The sequence below is a fragment of the Falco naumanni genome, chromosome 7 (assembly GCF_017639655.2).
Source record: "Falco naumanni isolate bFalNau1 chromosome 7, bFalNau1.pat, whole genome shotgun sequence".
Classification (NCBI taxonomy): Eukaryota; Metazoa; Chordata; class Aves; order Falconiformes; family Falconidae; genus Falco; species Falco naumanni.
In genome coordinates, this window is record NC_054060.1 from 1,893,703 (window position 1) to 1,918,878 (window position 25,176).

General features: G+C 50.3%; 1 long non-coding RNA gene across 2 annotated transcripts in view; it reads left to right on the forward strand.

Annotated features, from left to right (window-relative positions):
• Positions 1 to 10,863, forward strand: part of LOC121091760 — a 42,086-nt gene extending 31,223 nt beyond the window's left edge. For both annotated transcript variants that reach the window (XR_005829033.1, XR_005829032.1), the window contains one exon: positions 366 to 10,863. This is a non-coding gene — a long non-coding RNA (uncharacterized LOC121091760). The remainder of the gene's footprint in view (positions 1 to 365) is intronic.
• The last annotated feature ends 14,313 nt before the right edge of the window (positions 10,864 to 25,176 follow it).

Consider the following 25,176-nt stretch of genomic DNA (forward strand, 5'->3'; position numbering starts at 1 on the left):
TGTGATGGAAGCCAGGGTGCATAAGAGAGCCAGCAACAAATATCCGCTAGATAATTAGATTGAAAGAAAACCACCCCTCTGAAGACAATGAGATGATAAGAGATCAAGGTCTCTGGGAAAACTTAATCCTTACCTTTTTTCCATTACTTCTCAGGTTATTTCACTTTGCTATTAGGAAATTTGATTTGCTGATGAGCAGGAGAGGAAGCTTCCAGACTGGGATAAAAAAAAGTTAGGTTGGGTGAGGACAAGCTATTAAAGATTCAGTGATGGTACAAACCCCGAAGGTAGATAGTCCCCTATTAATTAGCATGGGATCTGGGCTTTTTGGTGGAATGAGGCTGATTAAACCTTTCTTCTGTCAGGAGGTATCCTGCAGTCATCCTCAGCACCATTAGATAAAAACAGCCCGTAGCCAAGCACCAGTCACCCAAACCTGCCTGTGTCCCTTTGGCCAAGGCCACTGGGTGAGGTTGCAGGGGAAACCTGGATGTCTGGGTGAGTTCAGGTCTTTTAGCTTTGGGGTTGGTTTGGTTGTTTGGTGTTTTGGGTTTTTTGGGGTTTTTTGGGGGGGCGGGCGGGGAGGTAATTATGTCTTTCATAGAGTTGGTTGGAAAGAAAAGGAGGGTCTCCAGGTCCTCATGATCAAGGCTGCAACCTGGGAGGAGCCAGCCAAGCTGGTTGCTCCTATGTGCAAGGCTGTGCCTGCAGCCTTGCTTGCACCGAGGGGGACCCTCACAGGAGGACATCTCCCCTTGTGGCATGTCCTTCCCCAGTAGCTTCCCCTGCCCCCATACAGCTCCTCCCTGCAAAGCTCTTTGCTTGTATGCAGGAGAGCTCTTTGCAGGAGGAAGCCTCTTCTCAATCTCATGGAGATCCTCCCCCCATGGGCCCTCTGCTTGGAGGTCCTCGGGGTGCAGGAGCCCTTTCTAATGAAAATTTCAACTGAAAAGCTTCCCACCATGGGGAAGACACCTTTGCCTTTCTTCCCTTACTTAATCTTACTTAACCTTCCCCCTCTGCTTCTGGTTTCCTCCCTTGGTCCTTGGTGGTTCGGTGGTGTCAGATCCCTTCACAGCTGATGGACCCACCGGTCTTACAGCCATGGGTAGATGCCACCTCCTCTCCGAGAAAGTGGTGAGACCTCCTGGCCAGCCCCATGCAGTTGCAAAGACAACCCCTCTCTGGAGTGAGCATGCCACCCCAGATTCAGGGAGTCTCTTGAATGACCATGAGAAGCCCTTCATCACTTCAATGGTTACAAGCACTTCGCCAACATCCATCAGAAAAGTTTGGGCAGTTTTTGTCCAGAGTTCTGCAGCTGGAGGCAAATGAGAAAGCCTGGCCACCCCAAGCACTGAAAAATGCCTCTCAGACCCTGGGAGGTAACTACCAAAACCGATTGGATGCCTTGGAGTTGTCTACCTATTTTCACAAATTTTTTGCCTGCATTTACTAAATGCGAGCTGGTTTGTTTCCAGGTGACAAAGGAAGGTTTGGACTCATGGGGCTGCAGTATCTAGATCTGGAGGCACCAAGGATCGGGTAAAGATCTCACAAGAGGTGGGATAACAGGATCCAATCCAGCCCCACTGGGAGTCAGTGGAACGAGGGCAGCACCTGACTGCAGTGTGCTCTGCCTGCCTCCCCATCACCAGTGATGAAGGGAAACTGAGGCATCTTGTCCCTGGGGAGAGGGTGGCTGGGTATCAGAGCAGCACGTGGGCTGCTGCCTCTGAATGGACAAGACAAAACAGCACATCTTCTGCCTGCCTCGTTCCTTGCGGCATGAGCTGTGACACCCATGCGTGCTCAGTTCTCCAACTGTACTGCGGAAAACAAAACATTTCTTGTCCGCTTTGCCGGTGGCATGCTCTTAAGCTTAACAGGCAGATGAGGTATCCCTGTGCCCCCTGCACAGCCATCCTGGGGTGATGTGGCCCCCCTTCCCACCACCACCACAAAGCTGGTCTGGGATGAGCCTCATCACCACTGATGCTTGGGGTCTGCTGCACCAGGGGATGCGCAGGCAGGAGGGAGCGGCAGCCCCAGTCACACGATGGTGAGCAGAGAGCTCCTGTGGTGTGGGCCCTTCCCTTCCAACTACTGTGGCACGGCTGCTCTCGAGCATGAGAATTGCTCTGGCACTTTCTCACCCCGCTGCTCAAATTGGCCTTTCATTGCCCCCAAAGGAAGGGATGAGCAAAATGCCACGGCTGTGCTCCAGCTGTAATGAAGCTGCACAGCTGGACCCGGTGCTGGTATTGGGCTGCGTCCTGGCTGCAGTCCAGTGTGGGTAATTGTGCCATGGAGCAATGTCTCCCTGCTCCTTCCCTGGAGTTTCGGTCAGGATCGGTGTTCCTTGCTTCCCCTCCTTGTCTGAGTGACTCTGGGAGGAACCTAGATCCCCCTACCACAGTGCCCCCCTGGCTTAAAAATGAGTTGTTGGGGTTTTTTTCCTATTTGCCATGGGAGGTTTTCCTTCTTTTCCCAGCCCAGGCACCTCTCCAAGGAGGAGGTGTGGTGGCCAGGGTGGCACCAGGTTGTCCATCCCACCTGGCTCGGGGAGGGAGGCTGCAAACTCACATCAAGGCGTGTGGCTCAGCTTTTGAGCGTGAATTATTAATTCATAGCCAGCCTCTCTCGGAGCAGCGCCCTGCCTGGTTCTGGGACACCTGCTGCAGAGCAGATTTACCGCAGCCATCGGGAGCCTGTATCTATATCGTCACCTTCAACCCCCCATATTAATTTGCATGTGCCCGTGGAGAGGGTCGTTTCACCCCTCCCTCAAAGTCGTGTCCCGCGGTCAGTCTCAGAGGACCAGCTCCTTGCTCTGCTGCTCCTGAAGTTGGTTTGGGCATTGGGACTGCTCTCCTGGCAGGGTGGTCTGCCCGCTCCCTTTGCTTTCTCCACCCGAAGAGTTGCTCTTAAGCCCTTTCCTTCCCAAGATTTTGATGTATAGAAACCTCTCACATGAGTTTGATGCAATGGGAGGTGTCTGGAGACTGTTTTCATCTCTAGTTGTATCAATAATTAATATGTTGATCCAGAGCAATATTATAAACAGGGCAAATACTTTTTTTTCTCCCTTTTCTTTCTTTTTTTGGTAAGCAGCAAAAGAAAAACAGCAGCTGTTAGTGTCACTGCTCAGTGGGGACATTTCAGTCTTCCTGTGGGGCTTGTCCCCTGTCCCTGCTGATGCTCTCTACAGCCCTCCAGCCAGGTGGGTTGGAGGTGGCCATGGCTGTCTTCAGCCCTGGGCTCTCAGGTAGGTGACATGGCTCAGTGGCTCCGTGGAGGGTGAATGGTCATTGGAAATGTTAAAGTTTAGACTTATTAAAGCTTTTCTTTTAGTGGGAACCTCACATATAATGGCACGGAGTATTTCCATAGCAGCTGAGAGCCCTCCAACGCCGTTCAGCTCATTTATGTTCTGGAGGTTGCTTTAAGGACACTCTATGGGGACACCGGCATGGGCACATGTCTTATTGCAAGTGGTTTCTCCAGCTTCTTCCCACTGACCTTTTAAATTTATGACTCATTTTTTAATCTTAATGCCTCTAAGACACATGTTTGGATTTAGAAATCACGTCATGGCTCAATGTGCCCATCAGGGTTGAGGAGATCTCGGGAAAAGAGGCTGAAGCAGCCTTGGCAGAGAGTTTCCAGTAGCTGAATCTCCAAAGGCTACTTGGGCAGCACATGAAGGGCACCTTTCCAGAAGTCTTCAGTGCCCAGCTTGCTGACTGCTGACTTACAGCATCTTGGCCTTGGTGTTCAAATAGTTTTGAAGGTCATTTCATCAGTCACTTGGCGTTTATTCTGGAGAACACCACAGCTAACACGATTCACCTGAGGCCAATTATACCCATGGCATCTGAACTTCTTAAATATGCAGATATGATTTTCTTCCTCTCACTTGTCTGCAGAAGTCACCTCTGTCTTTCATGACGTTCGTTGAGGTTCCACAGTCCAAATTAAAATATCATCTGCTGTAACTTCAGCACCTCCTAATCCCTCAAATATCTGCTAAATTACTCTTTGAAATACCTTGGGAGCAGAACTAATTCCAAATGGCATTACCTTAAATTCACAGTGTCCAACTGGTGTATTAAAAATCACTAGCTTTGAGCGCCATCCATCTAATTTTACTGGCTTTAATAGATGTCCTGCCTTCATGCTGAGAATATTTCTGCTTCTGAGAACATTGCTAACTTTTCATTAAGAGTTTCCAGTGGATAATGTCTCCATTTTAAAGGCTTTATTTAAACCATATAAATCAATCTGCATCTATGATTTATTTGGCTTTTTGATTCCTACCCTTTTCAGTTAATGCACGAGATTTAACCTAGTCCATTGGTTAACACAGTCTGGAGGGATGAAAGACAGCGGCAGGACAAGTTGTTCGGTCCTGACATAGAAGGAAATTCCAGGATGAGCTGGGGAACCAAACTTGTTCTGATCCCACTAGTTTTGGGTGGTTTCCTCTCCCATCAGTCTTCCCCAGGGTGGTAGGACACATACCTCCCTCCTGCCACCGGGAAAGGATTTAGTTTCTCTGCAAGCTGATTAATAGCCCTGTTGATGCTGGAATGCACCTTTTGTCAACTATTTCATCCCTCTGCCAGAAACCTGTGCCTGCAAGGAGGGCACTCTTTAGAAAGTCATGGGCTGCCCATGCTGGGGTTCTTTGAGGCGGTCCCCCTCCCTGGGCTGCGCCTGCACCCATTATCCCCCTGCCAGAAGAAATAGGAGGAGCAGTTTTGTCAGACGGTGGACCACTGTTTTTTCACCGTTTCCATTTCATCCGATTTGGACTCAAAAACGACCACAAACATACAAGTAAAGTTTCCTGCTGGTTGGGCTCCAGGGCATGAGAGCAGTCTGAGGAGCAATCGCTTGTCCTCAGCCCAAACTTGCCCCCAAGGTGCACCTCACTCCAAACTGCCTTCTGGGTGTGGGACATCCATGTTTGTCTCTTTGTTAGATCCCCTCTGTGAGGTAGATCTGGACCGGTTCTCCTGTGATGTTGTGGGAAGGGCCCTAGGGAGATGATCTGCTTCACCTCCAGCTTCAGTGCATCTTCTTGGGGTCAGCGTGCAATGACGTCCCTGCCTGACCTTGGGCCTCATCCGGTCCTTGGGGAACGGGACGTGGTCTCCTTGCAGAAACAGGTGGAGACTGAAGCCTGAACCCATATGCTCCTATGACAAATCATAAAGGATCCACCATTTATGTAGTACCCAACAGGGATTCGTCTTCTCCAGGCATTAGCTAGGCACACGTCCAGCCTGTTGGAGCTGAAATGAGTTAACAGGAGGGGAAGAAGCTCAAAAAAAGAGAAAAACTGGAAAAAAATTAAAGGAAAGTCCTTAAGGGTTGCTAACCTGGCGCCTCTGAAAGCTGAACGGAGCTGCCATTCGTGTGCAGCTCTCTTCCAGCTACGTGGGCGAGGGAGAGAGCAAGAGGAGCTGGGAGTACAGAGCCTGCCAGACAAGGAAACGAGCTGCAGGGGACGGGAACCAGAGGGAGACGCTCTCAGATCACGAGCACCTTTGAAGTGTGCGAAGGAGAGGAAATTGCTCCTCACACACACACACCCCCCTTGGGATAGCAGGCTGGCACGCTGTGACTTTTACATTTTATTTTAGCGAGGTGGAGGTGAAGGAGGAAGGCAGGGAGAGGGAGGGAGACTGTCGTGTCTCCTACTGTGAAAGAGGGATCTTGAATTCTGTGGTGTAGGCTCGCTTTTCCTTTGAAAGTCATCCCTGGGAGCTGGTCTGATGAAAGACGAAGGTTTCCTGCTGGGAGATGGTTCACTGCACCATCTGCGTGAGACTTACCTTGACAGTGCCGGTGCTACAGGCTCAGGGCATCTGTCCTGCTGCACACCGGCCAGCGTGTCCCCTGGCTGGGGCTCCAGGGCCCGAGCAGGATGGCAGAGCACAGGTTGGGTCTACAAGGTGCTCCTTCCCCAGGGCCACCCTTGGCTGATGGAGCCAGGGAGCAGAGGGGGAGTTTGTGGCTGAGGGACAGGGGACACAGCTCCAGCTGGGTTGTGGCATCTTGCCGCATTGCCAGTGCTGCTGCTGATGTTGACAGGTGCTGGGGATGAAGCAGGACGGTGATGCTGCCCACGCTGGTAAGCGCCGAGCCAGCTACAAGGCTCCCATGGGGAGCCACCATGCCACCATGGAGACCAGGGGCTTAGCCCAGGCAGATGTACCCCAACCCTTCCCTCTGCCCGGGCGCCAATGGGAGGCTGGCAGCTCTGGCTTGACCATTTGCATAACAATTTTGCAGCCATCCAGGTCATTTGTCTTTGATGAGTGTGATGCCTTGAAGCATTGGGAAGCATTTGGGCATCACTTGAGCTCTGGCTGATGGTTTCTTCTCTGGTGGGGTGCAGCGGAAGGCCGGGCTGGACAGATGGTGAGGATGGAAGAGCTGATCCTCTCCCACCTTGGCTCTTGTTGCTGTGCTCGTTTGCAGGGACCATGCACCAGATGATGCTTCCTCCATGTTTCCAGGCTGGTACAATTGCACTAGGCATGCTGGGTTTTCTCTTGTTCCTCCAGCACTGCCAGAGGGCCCTGATGCCCTTGAGGATAGCTGTGCAAGCTCAGGCTGGCCCCAAAGGGCTCTGCTCCCTGTCTGGGACACCCTGTGTGCATTGATTTCCCCATGTAAAGTCAGGCAGGATATTCACTGGGTTTGATTTCAAGGAACAAATCTCCCATCCTTTGGGTAGGACCCTGGTACTGAGGCCAGCTCATTTCCAGGCTGGCTTCCAGCAGGGAAGGGTTGGAGGCCACATGGCAGCTGCTGAGATGATGGGGCTGGAGCTGCCAGCAATTTTCTGCTATGACCAAAATGATCTTTAATAAATACATCAGGGATTTCTCACTCTTTTTTTCCCCCCCTTCTTTCCATGCCCTTGGAGCTTGGATAAATTGCGGTGTGCTCGAGCAGTGGGGATGACTTGGCAGGCAGAGGAGCATCACCAGCTGGGGGGCATCTTGGTGAGCTGGTGCCACATGTCCACTGGCCAGATGCATTTGGATGGATGTATTTCTTTTCTCTGTGTTTGTCCCTAGGGAGGGCTTCCCACTGCCATAACAGACCTGATGAGGCCGTGACGATGGACAGATGGACAAAAGGGAGCCATAGGCATGGGCTCAGCACAGCCCAGCATCTCTCCTGCCCATGTCTGCACCCAGAAAATCTCTTGCCTCTTCTCAAAAATCCCACTTTCCTCCCTGTTTCTGGGAGGGCTCTTGGGATATATATTCCCCCTCTCACTTCTCTTTCTCCAGGGCAGTGAAGCCCAGCATGCCTGGCCCGGCTGGGGAGCCCTGGGGTGGGGAAGGAGGCTGTGGCCCTGGGATGAGCTGATGAATCCCTCACCAGTGCCAGGGCTGTGCCAGGCTGGCTGTGCCAGTACTCCCTGGAGGAATGAAAATAATCCCTAAGCCTCTAGGATATTCAGGGAATCTCCCAAAGGGGAACTTTGCAATGTTGCTGCTACAGGAGTTTTCTTGCAGAACATGCAGTTTTATTGAACCGGAAAAACTCCTAGAAGCATATTAATACTAAAAAAAACCCCAATCCCATTATTGCAAGTGTTGTAATGGATCTTTTCAATCTCATTTCACTTTGATAGGCAGAATGTTTCATTGAGATGTTATCACTTCAATTTCATAAGGACTTTTCTACTGGTTTCACTTATATGTGAACTTCATATTATATGTCGCATTACACTGTTCAGATGTTATCCCAGTGGAATGTTGTTATTTATCAAAATTAAATTCCCTTTTGGAATTTCCTACAGGACCTAAAATGCATCCCAGCAGTGCTAAGCTAAGAGACATCTTCATTTTGGGATATGGCACCCTTTTTCCTGGAGATTTTTCTTTTTTTTTTTTTTTTTGGTGATGGCATAAGTTGTTCACTCTGAACCCTACAGAAGGCAACTTAGCTTTGAGCATTGTACTTCATAAGCTTCTTGTCTCTGAGCCTGTTTTATCACCCAGGGTCCCTCCCAGTACCAAAGCCGCAGTTCCTTCAGGCTCAGCTTAATTACTTCAATAAATTAGATAACAAGGAGTGGAGAGAGGGAGGTGTTTAGGCAGCAGGGGGTCATGCAAGTAGAGGAGGTGTTTACCCTCTGTCGGGACAGGTTGCTGGGAGCTCCCTTGGTCAATGGAGGTTTCACCATGAGCTGCTGCTTCATCCTGGGGTGATGTTGTGAGTTGCCTCTGAATAATCCCCGAGGGATGGAGCTGCCCCACCTCCCTGTGTCACCCTGTGCCTCTGATGTCCCTGAGGGACACGCCAAGGGTGGAAACCCTCCCTGTCCCCTGTACCTGGTGGCCTGGGCGATGTTATTTGTGCTCCTTTGATGCTATTTATCCCCCTGTCTTCTTTGTGTTGCTATTTCCCCTCTCCTGCTCCCCTCTGCCATGCCAGCCCAAGAGGCTCTGGTTTAGCTCTGTGCCCAGGGAAGAAGCGGGATAGGCAGGAGTGGGAACAGCTCTGCAAGTCCCCAGCTCTGGGCAATTCCCTGGGCAGAGGCGCAGGCAGCTGCCGGTGGTAAGAGATGCCCCTGTGACCCCTCAGGGCATTGCTGCAGCCCCCAGAGCTCTTCCTCTGCACGGGGCTGCCCACCCTGTGAATTTGCAGGGCGATTCCTTTTGAAGTATTAAATTCAAGCATAAATAAGTTAGTTCCTCTTGTTTTGGGGATTACTTATAGTCCCTATCCCCAAAATGGGATGTCCCCTTGGTGAGACGGTCCCCCCCTCACCGCCTGGCACATGGCTCCATCCCTTCCCAGACAGACTTTGGCAAGACTCTGCTCTGTTTTTTGCATCTCTCTGCAGAGCTATCAGATAGAAAACAGCCTCTGAAGGAAGGCAAACAGCCTGTGACCCACCACTGTGGGCTGGGGTCTGCTGCCCTGCTCCCTACCCAGTGTTTTTGGGGTCCTTGGGCACCCTCGAGCTTTGCAGCTGGCTGGTGAGCTGCACCCTTGGGATGGAAACACCCAGGAGCAGAGTGGCTTGTGCTCATCAATGTCCATTATTTTGACATTTCCTTTTCAAAAAAAAGGGAAAAAAATTTTTTTTTCACTTGTTCTTGAACGCTTTGAAGGGAGACATCAACTTCTTGCAGCAAACCCATTTTGGCATCCAAAAAAAATCATGGAATTTGGAAGAACTGGAAGAAGTTTGATCTCTGGACTGTCAGAAACAACAGGGGGAAAAAACAATTGGTCCGAGCATAAAGCAGTTTCTCTCCCTGCATCACCACCCTAATTTGCATCCCTGGCTGAAAGCAAATCCTTCCTACAAAAAAATGCTACTTATTTTTTTCCAAATACGCACACACAGCAATTTTTAGCCTAATATTAATTGGGCAGAGGATGCCGCAGAGGTCAAGCAGTACATCTAAGTGGACTAAAGACAGGTAGATTGGCTTTCAGGGCTGCAGCAAAATGAATCCATCTCTTCCCTCAGTCTCCCAAAGACTAGTTTCTATTAGAGCAGATTAAGGGACAAAGGGGAGGGGAGGGGGAATAAAGACAAGAGCAGGTCAGCAAGAAAGGGAAGGAAGAAACGGTGTGCAGTGAAGAGACCAGATTGCCTGCCTGGAGGTTGGGTTGTGGTTTCTTTTCCCTTTCTCTATCAAGGGTGCAAGATAAACAGAGACAGAAGGTTGGAAAGTGTCCCAGAAAGGTCTCTGCAGAAGCAGACCAAACATATTTAAAGTGGATAAACAGCAGGCGAAGAAATGAACCAAAATCTTGAGTCAAGGTGGTACAAAATTAAACCCCTTAAAGCTGCTATAAATGCATTGGGTACATGATCTCCACGCTAGCTGTCCCCAGCCTGCCTGCAGAGACTGCAGGGCTCCAGGAGATCCTCCGAGTATGGGTTTGTTCCTATCCATCCTCCAAATGCTCCCCCTGGGTAGCTGGGCTGGCAGGTCTTCCCCATCAGCATGTAAAGATGCTTGATTGGTGTTCATGAGGATCATCTGTTTGAAGGGCATCACCCTAAGAGGGCATCCTATGGCAGTACCCATCTGACCGGGAGATGCTGAAACCTCCTCTGGATTTGTTGCTGGTGCCATCAGCATCTCCATCTCCTGTCTGTTTGCTGCTTCAGGAGGGATTCCCGTGTTTACAGGCTTGCTACGCTGCACAAAAAAATCAGGTATGAGATGGGGGCAGCACACATGTGACAGCCGTGTCCAAGCGTGGAGCCTGATGCTGTGGTCATCCCAGTGTGGTGTCACCAGGGCACGGAGCTGCTGTGCTGCTGTGGAAAGGGAAGAACCACGGGTGAGCTGGTGCGCATTGTCCCCACCAGCTGGGCAGCTTGAGGACTTCACTAATGCTTCAGTATACAACTATATCTATGGATTTATTGCATGGATGCCATAGTGGTCTGTCAGCAGCTTGAGACTGGTGGTTAACACCTGCTTGGTGGCTCAGCTGGGTCAGGAGGAGCAGTGGGGGTGCCACTTTCCGACCACAGTGAATACTTGTGCACAGGAGTATCTCCTTGTGGGTCCCAGCATGGCCAAGACCTGGGTTTTGCAGTGATGCTGTGCAGAGGTGGGAGGGCTGGTACCTGCCATAGCGTCTGGGGGTTACCCCTGCAGTGATGGGGGGAGCATCCTTCTCGTGGTGGGACCTGGAGATCAGGTTGCGCCAGGGGCTGAGGGCACCTTGTTTACCATAAAGCCATCACTTCATCTGGAAATAAATTTTGCTGGATAGTTTGGCCTTGTTTTGCTTGGAATTGCTCATATGGGAATTGTTCGAGGTTTTTTTCCTGGAGTGGAGAAAAATCCCCAAAGACGCTTTTTAACTAAGATGGAGTAAAAGGGAGGGACAGTGTCGGGGGGGCGGGGGATGTGTGTGGAGGTGGACCTCAGCATGTTGAAAGTCCGCATCCAGCATGCATTCCCCTTTGGGCACCATTCTGCACCTCTCAGGCTCTCTGTCATGGGCCAGGATGCCCATGGGTGCTGGGGACAGGAGACCCCCACCTTGTTAAGGGCTTAAATGACCTTGGGTTTGTTGTACGAGTGCACAGCAGCCCAAGGCTGCCGTGCATCGATGGGGTGCGGAGCAGAGAGGACAGCCAGCAGCATGGCTTTGGGGGTTCCTGTTTCATGTGGGTGACCCGGTCACACTGCTGGTTGGTGTAAACCTACAGAAAACATATCTGCTCATCTCACGTGGGTTTACTCCGCAGAAGGGAAAGCCTGAATTTGCTGTCCTGTGTCAGAAACCTGGGTGAAATGGGGAATTTGGGACAGCTTCTGCAGAACACAAGGCATGGGGGAGGAAAAAAGTACAGGACCTTAATTTGAACCATTCTGGAGATTATTTTTTTTTCCTTGATATGTTTTGTATTATTGCAGTGTCTAGCTTAATAAGAAGTTTATTATTAATCATTCCCATGAGATCCTTTTGAGAAAACTTCACTAAAATAGAAAAGGATATGTGTTATATATATATTTAATAAATTTTCACTATATTTTTGTTTATACATTTATATATTTTATATGTGTGTATATATATATATATATATGCCCATACTGGTTACCTTTCTAATACCACCAGGGATGTCCCCTGTATCCCTGGCAGTCTTGCAGGGTTGGTGGAAGGGAGATCTCTGGGCACAGAAAGAAAGTCATCCTGGACAGACTAACCCTAGAAACCACCTTTCGCTGAGGATGCTGTGTTTCAGTATCCCGTGTCCAGGTGCTGGTGCCTTACCTTCCGTCCCTCACCTTAAAGCAGGCCCCGGTCCTCGGGACCGTGTGTTTGCTAAAGCAGATCGGGGCCAGGCAGGGAGGCGGTGAAGGGTGGACATGAAAGTTTAATGGCTCTGTGTCTCTAAAGGCTGAAAACTAAGCTGCTCGGGGTGGTTTTTTTTTATTTTTCCGTCTCACTCGCTGCTGATTTTTAGCATGTTAAATGTTTAAAGAGCTGCTCCCCATGCCAGGAGCTGTGGCAGGACCCTTGTTCTGATGCTTGGGGAAGGATGGAGGTCTAATACCTTTTTTTTTTTCCCCCCCATGTAGGGCTTGACTATAAGGCAGGAGTCCATATCCACTCAGCTTGGCAATAAACCTTCCTTTCTTCTTCAGAATGAGAGAATAGAGACGGTCCAACAGTAAATAAAGGTTATAATACCCAATATAAACATTCATTGGCGTCCTACACCCACATGTCTGCATGTTGCCTGGTTACAAGTAGAAAAGGCTAGTGGCTTATTTATCTAGGAAATATGTCCTGGGTATAACCTCATGTCTGAATTTAAACCAGTGTAATTCACTCCGAGCAAACAACAGGATAGGTGATCTCAGTGTGATTTGTCTCCTTGCCCCCTGTAATTTTCCAGCTCACCCCGAACAAACCTTATTTCCAATGACTGAAACCTCCAAACGAGGAGTCTGTGCTGGGCTTGCAATGTTGGTGAATAACCTGCCAATGATTTAATTGCAGTGGGTGGCTATTTTTGAGCTCGTAAGCTGAACTGAGGACAGTTGTTCTTGTCTATTCCCAGTCCCTGACTGCTTTTCTGGACTGGAGCATCTTCTCCCAGCCCCGTCGCCGGGGGCTGAGCCAGATGGGCTGTCTGTCAGCGATGCTGCAAGGTGAAGCAACGAAATTGGAAGGCTGTCCGCCTCTCTGACTCTCCTTTTCCACTCTCTCCTGCTGGTTTTTGATCCGCGCTTGCTATGCCTGACCCCATTTTGCATCTCTTCCTTTGGTCCTCATGAAATCTGGCCCTCCTTCTCCAGGCCTGCTTGCTTCTTCAGGTTGCCTTTAGGTGAGAACCAGCACTGATCCCTTCTCCCTGTAGTGACCTCCAGGCTGAGATGCCCCAACACAACACCCAACCTGTCCACAGAGCCTGAGACAGCAGAAACCTTTCCCAATAGATGGGGAACCTTGCAGTAAATGCTGGGCTGAGCTTATATATAAGGCTAATTCCCACCGAAATCCAAGCCTGGGCTCCATAGAAGGTGCTGGTATGCAGTATTAAGTGCCTCATGATAATATATTTATGGTAGATCTATTCTTTGTGTCTCAAGGCATTTCCACGCAGGTTAGGACCTGTGAGCTTTGAGGAGTTAACAACATTATTTTGCTTTTTACTACATTGACATAAAGTGTCAATATTACCTTGACTTCTTTCAAGAAGCCAGTTGGCAGCGTTGTTCATTAGGAAATGGCTCAATAAAAGTGCTTTTTTAAAAATTTATTGGACCTCTAAAAAGAAGTAATATCATGAACAAATGGAATGATAACAAAAATGACATCCTTTGTGTCCTCACAAAAACCCATGTGCCGAAAAGCAGCATCTGTAAATTTAAGTGGGAATTCCCAGCAGCTGCTTAATTTGGCCACATCAGGTGATCGATACGTGAGGCTGCTGCATTAGCTGGATTTGTGGGCATTGGGGAATGCCTTTTTCTAGCTGTGATGGCCTTTACCACCTGGCTGCGGGGGAAGAAGGAGGTTTGGCATTGCTGTCCATTTATATAGCCTCTTCACAGGCTTAGAGATGGGTTTAAGCACCACCTCGGGCACTGCCTGCCTATAGCAGAGCTTTTGTCTGCCTACAAAAGCATCTCTCTTGCTGCCAGGAGAGGTGTGTGGCTCCATCCTCTGAGATGGAGATGCTCAGAGCAGCGGTGCAAGTCTGAATAAGGATAAGAGCAGAAATTCCGGTCTCTGCTGCCTCATTGCTTCAGAACATCTACCAGGTGCTTGGAGATAGGCACGGGGGCATTTGGACCATCTTGGAAATGGTCATGGGTGATGCAGGAATGAAGAGCCTGCAGCAAGCAGGAGTGATGGAGATGTCAGGGTGAAATGTTCTTGGTGATGTTGGTCTGTGGAGGGAGCTCAGCATAAGGTCGTGGTCAGAGATAGGGGACCGGCAGCTCCCTACTGACCCTCTCCAACATACGTTGCTCTATCTCCATCAGTCTCAGCAACCTGGGCTTCACAGCCCCAGGATTTTCCGTCCTTCACCACAAAGGAATTCTTCTCATGCTTAATATCCATTTTTTAGCTCCTCATTTCAAGACTTTTATTGGTTTGTCTTCTTGTCAAACTAAACACCAGCTGCATGGCCAGAGGTATTTATCAAAAGAGCAGGGCATTTCTTCCAGGTGGAAAACCCCAAGGCTGGAAATCTTAAGCCAGAAAAAGCACAAGCAATTACCTTGGATCGGCCACATTTGATATGTCATCGCCTGGCTGGAAACCCTGTATTTATTTACATGTGCGTTGGGAAGAGGAAAGAGTGATGCCCTTATTGTCCATTCATCTCTGCTCCGCTCCTTGCCTGGTTTGATGAGCTTTGCAGGCATTTGCTGATAAATCTTTGATTTCAAGAAGCCAAGGTCATGCTCTGCTTCTCAGCATGCCTGGAGGAAAAAACACCACCCAGGGCACGCATACATGAATGCAATCACATTTCTTAGCTGATATGGGTTGGTTGGGAAGGACACTTTTATTTCATTTCTTTCTTTTCCTAGCTTGAATGAAGCCAGTGTTGGAGAAGGTGGTCTTCCCCAGGCAGCAAGTGCTCAGAAAGGGTGAAAGGACCCTCTCTAGGTTTGTGGAGCTGCCAGAGCAAGGGCATTTCTTTGTGATTAGCTCAGCAAGCAGCCCTGAGAGGAGGCACGGGCCACAACTCAACCTTTCTGCTGCTTTCTTCTTCCCCATGCCACACAATGGCAGCAAGGTGCCTGGACTTTCCCCGTGGGCCTTGACCTTGAGGTGCAGGACGCCCTGCAGCAGCCTGCTGGGGCAGCAGGGAGCCTCTGGCTCTGCAAGCCCCCAGCCCTTTCTACCCCAAACCTCCTTCTCCACCCAGACCTCCCATATGTCTTCTGGGATCTCGGCAGAAAGGGTTATAATACTCCAAGTTGTCAGCATGTGTTGGAGATGGTTTCATCTTGTCTTATCTTAAACTTGCCTGCTGCTTTGATCCCCAGGAGATGTGACTTTGTCATTGCCATGGCCGCCACTCTCCTTCCACACAGACTGAAGCACCGTGGTCCATGATGGAGATGCAGTCCTCAATGGCAGCCACCCACTGCAGGCACCTCCTAGAGGAGGCTCCTTCTTGTCGTTGCAGCTGGGACACTGGGGCAGGTTGTGTCCAGCTTCACTCTCTCGGTGAGGTGGACCTCCATGTGCCATCTGGTCCCACTCTGTCAGACCCTCGGAGCTACCTGCTCTTGCTGGTGGGGAATGAGCCCCAATTACTGAAGCAGGGAGAGGATGGGATGAGAAGTGAGAACGTGCTGCTTCGCCAGGCTGGGGAGCATTAAATGATAATGGAGACATATTTGTGTAGTGGCTGCATGTGGGCTTGCTCCCTTCAGCAGTTTCCCATTAATAAGTCTTTGTGAATGTTCCCGGGCATATAAACTTTAAATAGATAGCTTGTCAGCTGGGAGCGGAGCCTTTCATAGATCTCTTTGATGGAACAGTTTTTAAGAACAAAACTGGGGACAGAGAGGGAGAGTTTGCAGCCCTCCATCCATAAAAGATGAATGGGTCATTGGAAGATGCTGTCAGAGAAGCTAAACAGCTGTTTGCCTGATGGTGGCTTTGCTGCCCAAAGGGGCTCCTCCATCCCACTGCCCTGCTCTGCCTCACAAAGTTCCCCTGCCTTCAGTGTCTTTCAAGACTATCTTGCTTAGTGAGATCTTGGCTCGGTCAAAGAACAGCTCCCCTCCTTTCCCTGCTCGTTTCTGAGGGTCCACCTTTGACCCACTCAAGAAGGAGACAAGAGCTTATCCCTTATAAATTCTTATTAATGTTTTTTTCCCCTTAAAATTTTATGGCTGCTGGGAACCAGAAGACCAGAGGGCACAACGGCTGAGCTGAACTCACCAGGCAGAGTAGTTAGGAGTTGCTCAGTGACTGCAGACACACAATTTAGGACATCAGGCTTCCAGATCATGGGTCTGAATGCTGCTTGAAAGTGGTCTTAAGTGGACGTGAGATGGTTAAGGTGGAAAGAATCACATTTTTATTTTCAGAGGTTCCACCCAGGTGTACCACAGTGCCTGCACCCCTCTCAGGTGTGTCTCATGGCTCCTAGCTGCTGTGGGGGAGTCGGAGCCCCTTAGGCAGCAGTTGTGAGGGGTGTGAGGGAGACCAGCAGGGTGGAACTGCTTATGTGTGAGGAAAGCTTAAATAAGCCAGCTCTCATCGGCACAGGGAAGGGATGACAGATGGGGTTGGTGACAGAGGTCTATAAAAACCTGAGCGGCAGGGAATGATTGCTCTTCTTCACAAGGTGAGAAGCAGAAGACATCAGCTGAAAGAAGTTTTAAAACAAAGACAGGATTTATTTGCACAACCCATCATTCAGGTCCATTGCATTAACACAGAGGAGCAGCATCTCAGCCAGGACCCGGTGATGATGGGTCCAGCTGTTTTGAAATGGTGTGGAATGATTCCCTTTTGAAGCTGGAGTTTTAGAATTTCTTTCCACCTTTTTGAACCAAACAGAGTGAGGTTTGCTCACTGTATCTATACTCAGTTTTCGCTTTATCTCCAAAGGCGAGCAAAGTTTTTCATGGCTTATGGCTCATGAGGGATTATCTCCTCGTCTGGCTCCAGGCAGACCTCGCTCAGGGCTTGGGAAGGAGCTGAACTGCAATGCTGAGACCCCAGCTGTGGTACCCTGTCCTTGGAATAAAGCACTGGTTCAGAGGGGGAGGTCAGACCGTGAGGGCAGGCTGCAGGGAGGTAGAAGCCATGTACTGTGATGCTTAATGCCCCTCTCCATGCCATGCCAGTGCGTGACATGGGTGTGGAGATGAAGTCCATCCTGGGGGTTCCCCTGAGGGATGGAGGAGGTGTTTTGGGGTACTGGCTGCTCTCGGTTTGTGGCACCATCTACCTTCCTGCAGTCCTGTCCTAGGCAGGACTTTATCGCTGCTTTCAGAGCCCTGGGGAACTGAGGTGCATTCTGTGCTAAATAGAAAACTCTACTTCAGCCTCCAAGTGGGGCCTCTGTAGGAAGTCTCCTTCCAGGGCTGTCATCGCCACCCAACCCCGGTGAGTTCCCATCTCCCTGCCTCTACTTTAAAGAGCATTTTCTCGGTCTGTGTGAGACTGGATTAATTTCTGGTCCTGCCTCCCAAGGTCAGGGTCTGTCTGGAAACAGCTCTAGTTCACCAGTCCATGTAGTCTTGAGATGCCCAGATGCAGTAGATATTGGGGGATGGTGTGGCAATCTCCAGAGATTTTCCTTTCTATGTTAAATAACTGTAAAAGAGAATTATTTTTTTCATTAAAAATTCATTTGGAAGCAGCGAGGTTTCTGAGGATGTAATTAGCTGAGTTCTCCTCCTCTATCAGCTCTTTCCAAAGCTTCTTGGGATCTCTTTTTCTTTTCCTCTCATTTCACTCTGTCTTAGCCCTTTTGCAGCTTACTGAGGTTTCCCTGGACACCAAGTGGGGCAGATCCTTGCTGGTCTCAGACAGAAGCGAAGGCAAAGTAGTTAATACAGGAGATGAGAGCTGGCCCAGTTACTCCTCGATGAGACAGTTCTGAGAGAACATTTCTGCATATCTAGACCTCTCTTCTTTTGTGTGCTGCATCATCTAACACCATGACAGCCCTCCAAGTGCAAACCCTGCTCTCTGGGTGGCTTTCCTCTCAAAGCATCAGGGCTAATGGTGCCACTTTCCTGGCCCTGGACAGGGGGATGCAGGAGCGCGGTGGGGGCTGCGGGCACACCTTCCCCTGAGCGGTACTTGCCCGAGCATCTCTCTCATGCCCTCCTGGCTGTTAGCAGCTGTGTTTCTCAGGTGACTGGTGGTTCGCTTGCAATAACGGGGGCTGACAGGTTGATTTACAGCTGTCTGCAGCTGAGCCAGCCGGGCATTGCAGGCTCCCACCACGTACCCAGGGTCTGCACTGGAGGAGTGAGACAGACCCTAACTACGTCTATCTGCCTTTTTAGTTGTTTTCCTTTTCCTTTTTGCTTCCCTTACCCTAGTTCCTGTTTGTTTTCTCCCTGTTTTTTTGTTCAACTGCCCCAGCCATCATCGGGATGTCTGACCCACCGCTTCAGCAGGTATGAGGCCAAGGCACAGGCTTTGTTTCCAGGAGCAGGCTCTCTGCATGGGGCAGCTCATGTTCAGCAGGCGTCTGCAAAGCCTTTGGGGTGGCTTCCTCCCCATCACACTGTGCTTAAGTTCTGCCTTCACTCCTACCTTCCCCTTCAGCAGTTCTTTCCAGATTCCTGCCCTGGAAAACCCTTCTCTTGGAAAGCCCTTTCTCCTCATCCCTGGGTTCCCTGGGTCCCAGCACCTTGGCAGCCACATCCTGGCAAGCCTTTATTAGCTCTGCCCCGTCACTAACGTGGCTTCTTGCTTGGCAGGCAGGACCTGGCCCCACAGGTCAGTGCATTGCTGCAACCAAAAGGGCTGTCAGTAGATGAGTGAAAGGGGAACTGGGAGTCTCAAGCTCCTGTTGCAAACTTCTGTTGAGAAAAATGAGATGTGGCATCACTCCCTTTGATTCAAGGACATGAAGAAGCTGATCTGCTCCATCCTGCCTCCCAGTAGTCGGAGGATGGCAGGCAGCTCTGCTTATGCCCTGCTTTCCTTCCCTGTAAAATGCAGGGAAGAGGATACCTGGCTGCTTGGAAATGCTCTGTAGCTGGGAGGTGGATCTTCCTGAGGCTTTGCTCTGCCAAATGAGCAGCCACTGAGGAGTTAAAGCACTGTTGAAGAGAGTCCTCAATTAGACCCCTAATGATGGGGCATGGCACCTCTGAGACCTTTGTCAGGTTGATTTCTGCACATGGGTTCATGTTCCCCTTTCATCCCAAAGGTTGGTTGTATGCTGGGGGACGCTCCCCCTGCCCCCCCCACCCCTCCCGGCTCTGAAATTACGATTGAGATTGATTAAGATTTATTCTTTTTAATTAAGATTGAGAAGCTGGAACCCCAGGGTGCACCAGCCTCAGGAAGAAGGACAATTATGCAGCAATTATACAGCCTTGTAATCACATTATACATGGGATGTAGACTGAGATCTACCAAAGCCATTGTAAATGGGTCATCAGCAAACCCAAGAGATGCTAAATGACTTGGGCACCTTTAGCTCTTTGCCGAGGGGCTCGGATTCGGATTGGAGAGGAGATGCTGGCTGAAAATGCCGCGTGACCTCGTATCTCAGCAAACTCCTGTCCCTGTGACCTCACAGCATCCATCAGCACATCTCTGCCCCGCAGGCATGTGATCCCCTCCCCTCTTCTCCTCTTATAAGTGGGTGATGCATCAGCATCACTGCAGAGTGCCTCCTCCCAAACCAACATCCCTCAGCTCAGACTCTCCTTTTTCTCCCTGCTGGTACATGGGCCTCCCCAGGTCTGGGCAGCTCTCCTGGTCCCTGTCTGTTACTCCACTTGGAGAGGAGTAAAAACCGGGCAAGCCTACACCATACCTCTTCATAACTCTCCCCAGATGCTGTTTCCAGCCCAGGGGATTTCTCTGGGAGGTGAAAGTCCAACTGTATGTACACAGGGTGATTGAAAGAAGCCATAAAGGTGTTTCGGAGACAGGATCTGAAAGCTCAGTTGTCTCGGACTTGTGCCTCAATAAGCACTGGCTGAGCTGGCATCACTCAGGACCTGGGGCATGTTCCAGTTTAGGTCTCCTGGTTTGGGAATACACCTTGACCTGGCTCACCCAGAGCCAGCCCGGGTTTTCTGCACCATTTCTCCAGTCCCATAGCCCCAAGGTGGCAGAACTGCTACGTGGGTGCTGGTGATGGTGACATGGTCTGTCTGTTCCCAGGATGGCCATACTTCTGCTGAAGCCCACTCTTTTGTAAGGAGGGAGCAGAAGCACAGGGAGCACAAATTCACTCTTGCTTCCCTTTGGTTTGGTGCTGGGTTTAAGAAAAAGCAAATTTCCCTGCTCCCCTTCCCTTCAGAGAGCTGGGCAGCAGCATCGGTGGTGTTCCCATGCCTTGCGGTCTGCACAGCCCCTCCTTCAGGACCTGCCTTTGGACCCCAGGAGTCGTGTCATTAAGTGTTTCTTCTGCTGGATGCAGAAATTTCAGATTCCAATACCATTTCCACCCCTGGTTTTCATCTCCTTAATTCCTCCTCTCTGGTTGTTTCTAATTAGTGATGCTAACCCACACTGCACTTGCCTTTTATCCTCTAAAAGTGGGCTTGGACTGGAATTAAATGGAGTGATGTAGGCTTGGGGCTGCATTTTCCCACCAAGGGAGTTGGGGTACATGATCAATAGGAGCTGTGCTGGAGCCAAGCAGGTTGCTGATGCAGTTTATGACCTTTAGGATAGTGTTGAGCCAGGGGAGCCTTTGCTACCCTTCCCTGGCTGGCACTACTCTCCTCTTGCTTGTAGAGAGCCAAGAAGGTACCCATCGACAGGGTAAGCAAGCTGCACAGCAGAGAGGGTGGCTCCAGGGGGTCCCCCAACCTCACTGGGAGGCCCACCTAGGTGCCATCTGAAGGGGAAACCACCACAGAAAGTTTACTTTTTCCTCCCTGTTTTTCTAGGAGGATAAGTCCTTGAGGAACCGGCATCCCTTTGCCTAGAGATGCTCTGCACTTATCCTCATCTGGCGTTTCCTGCTCGCTGGCTTCTTTTTATTCTTTTCTCACAGTTTACAAATTAGTCAGCTTTGCCCAGTGAGGGAGAATTGATTCTTACAGTGAAACACCTTTTTTTTTTAATTCCCTCCTTTTCTTAAGCCTCTAAAAACAGCTTTTCATTCCTCTGAAAGCAGTCGGGAAGAGCTCCGAGATGAACCCAGACACCTTGTCACACTTGCAGAAAGCTGCGAAAACAATCTGCTTCCCTCTTGCTGGGCTGGTAGTGAGAAATTTTCCTGTCTGGGATTAAAAGCAGAGTCTGGGAAGCAGCTGGGGTGTTCAGGGCTGGCTTGGTGGTGGCGTGGAGGCTGGGGACAGTGCTTTTTGTCCAAGTGACTTCTCAGAATCTGTCCAGCTGGTGTACAGACCTACAGCTCTGGGACCCAGGGATGGGGAGGTGAGGGAGAGGATGCCTCTGCCTCCTTGGAAATGGAGTTGTGTGGTCCAAGAGGGGTCATGACATGTGGTTGATCTTGCAAAAGTGCCAGGCATCCCCCCCATACAAGGGGGTGTAGCTGCCATCCGTGCCCCTGCAGCATCCCCTGAGCCCTCTCCCTTCTCCTGACACCAGGGAGCCCCAGTGCATCTGGGAATGACTAAATCTGGGACCTTCTGCTGAGCTGTTTAGGTTTAAATGAGCTTGTAAACTGGGGCTGCTTTAGCAGGAAACCCTGAAACTGCTTGTCCAAGTAGCATGGTTTGGGACATTGCCACCTTCACAAGGGTCTGTTGGGCCACAAGAGCAGACAATGGCCACAAAGCCACCCCTGGGGGCATGGATGGGGTGCCTGAGGTGCCAGGTTGTCATCCCCAGGTTCTGGCATCCTTCACGCAGCCACAGGTGTGGAAATGTCTCACTGGGAAGTTCGTGAGATGCTTGTGGTTGACAGTCTGTCTGCCAGCCCATTCCCCGATCCCGCACAGCCCTCTGGATCCAAACTGGGGTAAAATAATAAAATATCCCATTCTGATCCAAACCCTGGGGTAGTTTTTCAGCCATGCCCCTCCTAGCAGGCAGAATTAGGAGAGGCTGTACAAGATGTATGACAAGATCCAACTGCTTCTGGAGACACAGCACAGGGGTTTCTCCTATGTCCACAGCTTCATTGGTAAGTTCTGATGGCAGTGGGGAGGGGAACGTGGGGTCCCCAGTGAGGTTACGGTGACTTGAATGTCAGTGTCCAGCTCCCTGCAGGATAACTAACCCTGCAGATGTGCACAGAGCTAGCTGCAAGCCTGATCAGATCCCTAATCTGGCTGGCAACTAGTCCTTGCGGGAGGGATGGGGTCAATGCCACCAAAGACCATGCGAAGATCTTGCATCACCTTAAGATGCTTTTGAAATTGTGGGCTGGGGCTTGGGGAGGAGGCTGCGATGAAACCCTCCCTCGTCTTCATCAGCTGCAGCAGGACTGTGGCTATCTATGCTGGATTTTTACCCAGCTGAGATAACAGGCTGAGTGTCTTTGCCCCATGGTGGTGACAGAGGGAGGGATGGCAACCACCTGTGCTACCCCCTGGCTGCCCCAGCCCCATCACGTCATTATGTTTCTGAACACCTCAAAATCCCCACAGCCTCTCCAGTTTATGGAATTTTTCTACCATTTTTCTCACCGTGAGCTGCAGCATTTGACTGCTGGATCTGGCACCTGCTACTGCATCGCCTGGAGCCATCAGCTTTGCAGCAATGGGTCGAGTGACCCAGAGAGAGGGAATTATATATAGAAAGACAGGATATAGAGATGTCATTAGAGCAAAGCTGGGAGCCAAGGAAGAACCTCTGGGTCCATTTTTTTTTGGTGGATGAAAGGATCTTACTTCAGTGGAAAGTGTTATTATATTCAGATTCCCATTTAGGCTTCTCCAAGTTGTACAACAAAAGGAATATTAAATGATCTTGCAAAATTTATGTTACAAATCAATGTAACCTGCATAAATCAACCCATCCAAAGCAAGAAGGTAAGGTTTGGGTTTTTTTTCTTCCAAGTGCCTTGCTGTGACAAAGTTGCTTTAGAAATGAAAGGTGCTGCATCCAGCTGGAGAAGATCTTAGAAAAATTGTCACACCTTCAGCCAGATACATCTCTCTGCTCCCTTTCTTTCCCATGGCTGGGTGAAGAAGGAATCACTCTCCAACCTTCTGTGTGGACTGCTTAGAGAGCTGCTGGAGGTTACACACATTGCTCAGAGCTAAAACTTCTTGTAGATGTAGGCAAGAGTGCAGGCAAAACTCGGGGCAGCAGGAATGGTGGGACTCCTGGATCAGGAGGAAAACTGTGGTCAAAATCAGGGTAGGAAAGCTGTCTTGGAGCCCCCTTGAGTCCTCCAGGTAAGGAAATTAGCTTTGCCCTCTCTCAGGCTTGTTTTGCCCATGACGTTTTTTCCCCAAGGTATTTATGTGTGCAGGATGTGATGGTGTGAACAGCCTGGTGTGAACACCCCACTCCAAATGTCCAGCGTGGGTGGATGTCTCTCCCTCCGGGCTTGGACCTGCAGAGACTATACATGAGATGAGGCCGAAGTGTGGTGGAGAAGCAGCAGCTGGAGAAGACCTTTTTGCTGAGCTGTGCGTGCAATGCAGAGGACGAAGAGCAGGCAGGGGGGCAGCATGTCCCACGTGGCCCCAAGGGGCTTTTTCAGCGAGGACCTTTCCCGTTGGTATCCAGTGGTGCCAATCTCATCTCTGCCCCCTGGTATATCAAGCGTGTCTGGATGACCCCTCCATTGGCAGTGTACCAGGAAGGCTTTAGTGAGATGTTCCTGCTCTTCCATCTCCTGGTCAAGAGGGATCATGGGCTCTATTGGCTCTTCCAGTTCTTCCTCCAGGAAACAGTAAGTTTCTGGGTGCTTTTTCCTTGGATCAAACAGACCAGGTGGTGAAAGTCCATCACTGCTCCTGGCCTGATGTCCTCCCACTGTGGGTGAAACACCCACCTACAGCCTTCAGCTCACCTTTGCCGCCACCCCCCCACCCCCCCAGGCCAGGTCCCTCCTCCCAGCCACCTCTCTGTGAGCATCACTTTGGGGTGGCCTTCATCCACCTTGCCCAGGCAGTGCTGATTCCTGTAGGGGATGGAATTTTGGTAAAAAGAGGCTGAATCCTCTCTTATGGGGCCTTTATGGCTATGGACAAGCTGGGCCACAGGAGCTTTCCCTGCCCTGGGTTCCTGCTTTCCCTGTCCACCAGAAGCCAGGTGTGTGATGAACATAGGTATGGGGAAGAGCTTCATCATGCTGAAGACTTTGGTTGGATTTACGGATCCCAGCTTTGCAAAACACCTGGGTGAGTCCCAAACCTGTCAGCACCTCCACAGATCCAGCGGGAAACGCCCCCATATGTTCTTATCCAGCAGCAGCATTTAGGGAGGGGGCCAGCTAAGGATTTAAATATTTGCACAGCAATTGGTGTCACCTAAACCTGCTAAATATGCTGAGGGCATGGGTCAAGGCCACCGAGCAGGGGTTATGTGTCTTGGCTCTCCTGAGATGGCTCCATGGCAAGACTCTGGAAGCCCTTAGCCCTTTACACTCACTCCTCTGAATTTATCTCCTTTACCCTGTGAGCTGCATGAAGAAGGAGACGAAGCTGCAGCTGTAGAGCTCTCCCGAGCTGTCCTGCCATGGGCCAGTCCTTATGCTGCTTGGGTGGAAAATGTTCCTTCTCCTCCAGGTTTAACAGCCTGATTTTCGCTGGCCACATTGGCTTTTACCTCCCATCTCCATGGCTCTCAGCTGCTCCTGTTTGCCCTTAAAATACAGCGTTGTCTCTGCCCTAGGGTTTGCTTTTCTCATCTTCAGAAGGAAAAGGCCTTCAAGTTATTCACTCATTGGTCCCCTGCTTTTGCTTCTCCTTCCAGCAAATGTTCAACTCCTTTGACAATATCTGGAGGCTGTGAGAGGTGAGTGTGTGTTAAGATCCCATCCTTGGTCACCCCTACCTGTCCTGCATCTGCCCAGACAACTTGAGCATCCTGCATCTGTCTGCCCAGGTACCCTGAGCATCCTGCATCCAACTGTCCAGACACTCCAAGCATCCTGCATCCATTTGTCCAGGCACCCCAAGCATCCTGCATCCATCTGTCCAGGCACCCCAAGCACCCTGCATCAATCCAGCCAGCCCCACGTATCAGCAGCTCCTGGTCCATGGGAAGGAGAGAGGTCTTTCTCCTTGCAGCTCATCCTTTGCCCCCACTTCCTGGTAGCTTTGATTATCTCAAATTAATATTTGCACAGACTCTTTCTGTCTTGGTGAAGCCCATGTGGCATGTGTTTGTTCTCATTATCCTCTGGCTGCTTGGGGATCACCTCTTCAGAGGCACCCATGACTCAGGAGGTCCCTGAACCATAAATTGCTTTTTTTGTTTTTTTTTTCTTTTCTTTGGCAAGGGGAGGCAAACATCAAAACCAAAACATGGGTTGCCCAAACCTACCTGTGTGCATGGGTGTTATGTGTGTCCCTCCGACCATTGTGGTCT